This window comes from Saccoglossus kowalevskii, chromosome 15 (assembly GCF_978046115.1).
Source record: "Saccoglossus kowalevskii chromosome 15, keSacKowa6.1, whole genome shotgun sequence".
Taxonomy (NCBI): Eukaryota; Metazoa; Hemichordata; class Enteropneusta; family Harrimaniidae; genus Saccoglossus; species Saccoglossus kowalevskii.
Genome location: NC_140655.1, coordinates 7,111,559 through 7,119,279, shown reverse-complemented (window position 1 = coordinate 7,119,279; position 7,721 = coordinate 7,111,559). Strand labels below are relative to the sequence as shown.

General features: G+C 34.6%; 1 long non-coding RNA gene across 1 annotated transcript in view; it reads left to right on the top strand.

Moving 5' to 3' along the window:
• Positions 1–4,544: 4,544 nt before the first annotated feature.
• The window catches only part of LOC146733901 (uncharacterized), a 90,246-nt gene continuing 87,069 nt past the window's right edge, over positions 4,545–7,721 (top strand). The window contains exon 1 of the long non-coding RNA XR_014931753.1: positions 4,545–4,602. This is a non-coding gene — a long non-coding RNA (uncharacterized LOC146733901). The remainder of the gene's footprint in view (positions 4,603–7,721) is intronic.

Here is a 7,721-nt window from a genome sequence, read left to right as displayed (position 1 = left end):
AATTAGTTTTCATTTTGTCGACAAAACATGATACTACAGACAAAGTACATATGTGGCGTCAATGATTTCTGACCTACTTTTGTTTTCTGCCAATGAATCTTTGAATACGATTCCAAACCCCTTGTATTACACACTGTGACTATATGGGAGTCGCCTAAATTGGACATTTTTGACAGACACAGAAAGACTCCTCATTATAGCTGTCATCATACTTTGTATTATCAACGTTGACGGTCAGATGATGCGAATAAAGTAAAAAGAAGGATTTGTACATTCATTTCATCAGACAATTTTAAATACAATGACACCCTTATCTTGCGATTTGTGTTTTCGTATATTGCTCTTGACAAATATAGCATCATACCGCACTGTATTACGTGACAGTGGAAGTTTTCGATGTTCATACATATCCATAGTTTTGCAAAGATAAATTAGTTTTTCTGGTAAGAAAATTTGTATATTTGTTTGATAATTGTAATATAATTAGTGTCTAAGTTTTCCCAATAGTACTAATATGATATCCATATTATGTTATCTCACTTTATTTGTAATTACGTCATAAATTGCAATTAATGATAGTTTATGAAACCAAGTAAATAAATAACATTCTAGCACTATTAAAAGAACGTTGATTTCATAAGTCACTTTTCAAATGCAGTAATTTCCAGGTGCAATTTTTGTTTTTTCATATGGTCGTAAAATGTAGGAATTTGTTGGTTTTACTGCATTTAAAAAGTTATAATATCCAAGTTATTGAAATATAAATATATACTAATTATTACAGGATCAGCTGCAGAATAAAAGATTGAGTAATGTTATATAAGTAAGTGAATACCAACATATCTAAGAAAAATCGTGTTAATTTAAAAAGCCGATTTCCAATGTATGAACATGCTTCGACGAAAACCAGGTCAATTCACTTCAACTGTTAACAATAACCATTGATTGTCTGTGTCTTAACAGAAGATTCGTCTGTAGCATAACAAATTATTATGCTAATGAGGAGAGACTTCAATGCTATATTTTGTATCAATGAAGGTCTCAACCCGGGTGGTAAAAATAACATGATTATATATATATATATATATATATATATATATATATATATATATATATATTTTTTTTTTTAAACTGTAATTCAGTGTATGATATGTAAAGTTAGAATTTAAATGTTTCAGTGGTGAATTCGCTTTGTACGAATGGAGATGGCAGTAATATGATCTAATTCGCTCCCACGAGTTATCTGACGGCTCGTTTTACTGTATTGTAACAAATATACATCCATATGTGTTCGGAGCAATTGCTTTATGAAAGGACCAAATGTTCAACACCATATAGCATATATTGTATATTCCGGTAATTCAAAACCTAATTGTTATGGCAGTAGTCGTCATGTACTCATCTCAACATGCCCGACCTTTTATCGATTTCATTCACTTGTCAGTATCGTCTGGGTTGCTGACATGACCGCATTGTAATACGTAGAAACATATGTGTTTGTATGCATACCACGCAATCGGTAAAGTTGAACGCTTGTTAGTATTTTAAACATGGGTATTACTTTCCGAGTTTGGGATAAGCATATTGATTTCGTCACAGTATTTATGAATTCAGAAATACAATTAATATATTGTATATCCGAAAAATAACTAAAATATCAAACGGGAGTGCGTGAATTAGTGTGGAAATGTTATGACGTAATAGCAAATAAAATGAGATAGCATAATATCGGTAACATGTAGGGGAACTGGTTACTATAGGAATACTATAGTTATTATTTACGATAGAGTAGTTACTAATATTATACTTTAATTATGAAATTATGGTTGTTATCAATAGAAGACTAATCACATACTTCTTATTATCAATCAATTATTAAAAACGATGAACCCCTATTCTTATCAGCATTAAGAAAGAATATCGATTTTCGTAAAATAAATTATAGTTTATGGAAATGTACTACTATTATCAACACAGTACGATACGATATGAATGTGGCAAATACTAACTACTGATGACAAAGGTAAATCCACAAATGATCACCAATACATTTGTTTGGCTTAAATCCTATTGCAAAGGGCAGTGATCGTCGTGGCGCGTCCTGTTCTATATGGGACTCATAGCGACGTATACAACGCGAGTAAAATACATTGTTTGTTTACATGAAATTCGAACACGCGCTGCGCGACGACCACCGCGCTTTAAAGTTTCCTTCTTATTCTTGTATTGAATAATGACCCCACTGCCAATCATTGTTTTCTGTTTATAATCAATGTAAGGAGTGCATTTAAAGACATGAACAGATTTGTAGGAAAAAAACTTGTCTTTCGAGAAAATTTTGTGGACAGCATTCACAATTACTACTAGATCACGTTTGATTTGTCAAAATTATATCCTTACTTACTTAATATTTGATTTGTGTAAAAATATAAGACCAACCATGATGGGTGTGAACAGTCATCAAGGTAAGCTTGCTCATTCCTAACACTTGGTACTACCTTTAAGACGTCAGTGATTTATGATGTTAATTACTCTATTTTGTTAACAGTGATCTACGTCTTGTGGTCCTAGCAACATTGTGTTTCTTTGTAACGCATCGAACACTCCTCATATTTGCCTTATTTTTTCCTCAGTCGATTTTGAAGACCTTTGTAAACGTTTTACACGCAACTGGTGATTTTAGCGGACGTGGGTTTTAAAATATGGAAATACATACAATTGTTAATTTTTGTTTTTCTAATTCATATTGCACACTTCTACCTTGCACCTTCTACTGCTTGAACATAGCTTGACTGATTTGAGCGGATAAGAGAGTGTCAATTTCGTCGTATTTGGTCTCTTAATTAGACCACTTTGAAAATTAGATTGGACCGCTTTTTAACAAATGGCAGCAGATACATATCCCTGTCTACGAAACGTGAACTCTCATAGTTCCCTGGAAAATTAAAAAAGAAACGGTAGCCAAGAACAAGAAAAATAACCCTCATTGACAGATTGAACCAGAAGTGGTGATAGAAGCCTATTTCTAGTGACACAACTTCTGAATAATCATGCTAAAATTGCAAATACTTTTTCCACTGTTGGCGCCAATATTATAATCGTTTTACTTTGTCTATGGTTGCCGAATTGTCAAATTCCTACTATATACAACTAGTGTAATATCGAGTAAAGTCACTGATCATTACTCCAATAAGAGATGTTTTCAAAACGAAATATATAATATAAATGCTCATGCTCTGTTACCGTGGTAACGAATGGTTACCAAAATTGGTTTAATAATAAAACGTTGTTCTTTTGAATATCTATGGTATACTAAACAGTGGTATGGTTTGTTTTACTGAAAGGTAACGACATTTATACTTTTATATATTATATTTATATATAACAGGGATAACTATTGATAACTATTGCTAACCATGGTAACTTCAGATACTTGAATCTATGGCAGACATTTATCAAATTAAATAAACATTCATTCTTTTTATAATCTCATACATATTCATATTGAGTATTTCTTCTTTACATCTCAACCCAGAGAAGTATGATCCTACAATATATTCAATAGAACTGAAAAAAATCAAAACAAACATTCGATTGTAATCTTTAAACTATATCATTTAAATTATTTGAATTTCCCGATGTTCTCGTCTCTATTACATTGTATTGGGCACCGTGTATTTGCATTTTTTATACATTTATTTTCATGTTCACTTGGAAATGATAAACTTTTTTTTTAGAATTTTATTGTGATTGTCACTTTCCGAATTTTAAATGTCGTACCAGTAATTATATAGTCACAGTTTAATTATTATAGTTTATCTGTTAGATAATGTAAACTAAAAGTGAATATAGAGGGAGTAATGAATGCCATCGTTCTTCATAATTCAGGCACGTGTCGGTGTGCCCGTTAGTTGGTTAACTATTTCCTCTGGTGTACAAAGTGAGATTATATTGATATGCAGCATTAATCTTTCACACAGTTGAGTAACATCGTCGCCCCCGCTAGCTAAAAAAAACAATTATCAAATTAGGTTTTACGTAATAAGAAAGTTGTTCAATTACACAATTGTGTAATGATATATTTTTTGGCAATATAAAATTTGTATTTAACCTTCATGAATAATTACTGCCCGGTATTGTCGATGTCAAATGTCTTATCACAGATCCAAATGATTAATGTTTTTTCATCGCTGTATTGATAGCATACTGGGAATTGTACAACCACTCTTCGGTGTGGACACAACACTCATACAATCATCACCCTGTTGCTATTGGCAACTGGTGATGTGACACGATTGTCATTTGTTTGTGCCAGCGGTTACAACCACATTAATGGGGAATAATATTAGGTTTAATAAGCATCCTTCATTGCGTTTATACGTGTCTCGGTACCACTATCCTACAAGCCATTGTAACAGTGTGAATCACTGTGTGGATCACTTTCTCGTAAACTGATTGTTATATCAATAGATCGCGTGCATGCCTTCGCCAATCAACAGACGTCTCGAAAAATCGCTACAGTTTACCTATCTCTATTTGTATTTGGCGGATTTGTTGTGCGACACGACACAGTGGAGAGAGAAGCACGCATCAGGTACCGGGGTATGTTTTTTAAAATGTTTTCTTGCGTCGATCGATATTTACATTATGGATGTTCTCGCTCGGTCTGCACTATGTATAAGCAGACCGCGGTTTGCTGAAGTATTCGCTTGAGCTGCTGACGTTCTCCTACATTAGCTGATCATATGCCACTATCAATATCAATACAGTGGCTCTGAGAACGATGACAATTCTACTTAGTTGATGAGCATTTCCATAGTAATACAAAATATGGAGCAGGCGTACATTTTGAACACTACTTTTAACGGACCAGCTAACCCGGCCCTGGCTAATATCTCTACGTTCGATAATACTGTTAATCTACAATCCTTTCGGATAGTCATTTCTACGATGTTTATTTTAGTTTGCGTGTGTGGTCTCCTTGGAAACGGTTTAGTTATCTTCATTTTGCTCCGTTTCAGCGATATGCGAACTGTTCCGAATGTATTCATCTTAAACTTGGCGTCCAGTGATTTTCTCTTCATGCTAGGGATTCCGTTTCTTCTGCAGTACAACATGCAAGGGCAATGGATATTCGGAAACGGCATGTGTAAAATAGTACAGTGTATTGATTACATCAACATGTTTACTGGAATATTCACCTTAACAGTGATGAGTTGTGATCGATATTTAGCGCTTGTTTACCCGTTAAGATCAATGTCACTACGGACAGTTAAGCACGCTCGCATAACCTGTATCATATTGTGGATTATTTCTATTCCATTGACTTTACCGTTGTGGTTGTACTCCACCGTTTCCCAAGCTACCGACGGGTCAAACAAGACATTGTGTGTCACAAGCTGGCCTAATGAGTACATTGAGAATGGTTTTTTTTTACTCGTATTCGTCGTTGGATTTGCACTTCCCATATTGCTAATATCTCTCTGTCATATCGGCATTTTACGACATGTTGTCTACATGAAGAAGAGGATTAACCTTGGAAAAAACTGTTCTCAGTTTTCAATGAAAATAACCATTATAATCCTTCTAACTGTTATCGCATTTGCGATATGCTGGTTGCCATATTGGGTACTGTTACTACTCCGAGCACTTGGAGACCAGGAGGTTACTCTAGAGTACTTCATAGTCTTCAATATTGCCGTGTGTTTGAGTTATTTCAACAGTTGCCTTAATCCGATTATATACACATGCGTGGGCAAAGATTTCCAAAACAGAATGTCTGGTTGTTTTCAATGTTCCAAACGAATAAGAAGCAACGGCAGACGATACACATCGCCGACCACAACAAACGCTCGTATGACAAGATTATAATATTTGGAGGCGTATACAAAATCTGAGATAAGTTTTTCCTTTTTTGTAGATCCGCATTTAATCAATATTTAAACAATGTTAAAAGATGACTCGAAGATTTCTGTCAAAGGAATGCGTTCAAAAATAAGTGATAGAAAGAGGCTAACCAAACAAGTACGTAATTATGTTCTGAAGACTTACAATATAATTACGTTACAGAGATAGAGCTGTTAGTAACTGGTATTGTCAGATTACCACCGGTGTTCAATGCGTTTTGACGATGATGTCGTTCTCGTCGTTGTTGTTGTCGTTGTTATTGTTGTTGCTGTTGCTGCTATTGTTATTATTGCTATTTACAAATGAGTATAACAATCGCTGTCATGGTGCAGTATAACATGATAGACCACGTAATGTTAGACAAATTTAATGAAGGCTATATTTTGGTTTACAAATCCACTTTCTGACGTGTTGACTTCTATATTTCTACGTTCACATATGTTCACCAACGTAGAAGTTGCGCCATTTGTGACGAAGCGCTTTTGTGACATGAATGCGCGTACGTGACTCGGTTCACATATCGATATTTAGATCTGTTATCGACCGTCCCCAAACAGTACACAAACAAGTTGTTCATTGTTACGTCACAGAATCGCCTGGTTGCTAGAGGGTGCAACTTTTGTGGCATTCCTACAGGAACTGATGTTGTCGCTATGCCGTGAGTTATTGCGATGCCGCTGCTATCTCTCCTATCATGGGAGCCTAAGAGTAGTTTTATCTATAAATCTTTGTGATTTATTTCAAAGTCATTAATTCATGAGCGTATTGTTTTATTGAATATTTATCAGATGTTCCTATAGATAGTGTGTTTAATCGTTTTAAAATAACAATTTCCAATGATGTTCCACTTTTATTTCGTTCATTCACTTTCTCAAGTTTAATGAATTGGCTGAATAAAAAAGATCATTCGGGAATAAATGACTGCAAGTCATCAGAATAACTACATACAATCTTGTGAACACCTTCTTCTAGAACTGCAACGGATTTGACGACTGCACGTACATGTATAAAGTCGATATTATATACTCCTCAAATCATTTCCAAAGCTATACGCCTCATTTTAGATCATGTAGCTCGTTCTTTCTGATTATCACATTGTTACAGTCAATTATATCAAGTCGTGCGGTACTTGCAATAAATACAACACTCTAATGTACCATATTCTTCTACGGGTGGAAGTAACACATCGTAGCGATGTGCCAGTCGATGTTATGGCATATTAGAATTTTGCACATTCTGTACAGGAAATGCAGTCATTTAGTGATTGTGACATCGTGTGTTATTATCGCAGAGTATTCGCAGCCTCAATATTGATATAAATCGTTGATTTGTGAATCTAAAAAGTGACGGATAATCATTTGTGAATTATTTTGCATGATATACATAAACCTATGCAAATATTATCAAATGAACTAGACATGGCAATGTGACATTGATTATGTGGTTTAGTGAACATGGAATCGGGGTCGCCACGCCGCGTCGTGTTCGATAAGTGTACTATTCCAAGTATACAACGCGTGTTGTGTATACAGGGGCTTCGAACGCACAGCTGATGCCATTAAGCGCTGTCAAAATTTGAACACGTCCAATACAAAGCGATGTACACATCATATGTGATTAGAAGCCGAGATGATTAATGAATTGCAACATGAATACGATTTAGTCGTGTGTTTGCTTGGATTTGTGTTTACATACAAGATGTTGTTGATGATGTATTGAGTACATTAATTTATCATCTCCATGTTACGCACACTATGATTGGTTCAGATCACAGAACATTGGATAAATGAATTTCTTTGTCAATATCACGAAAT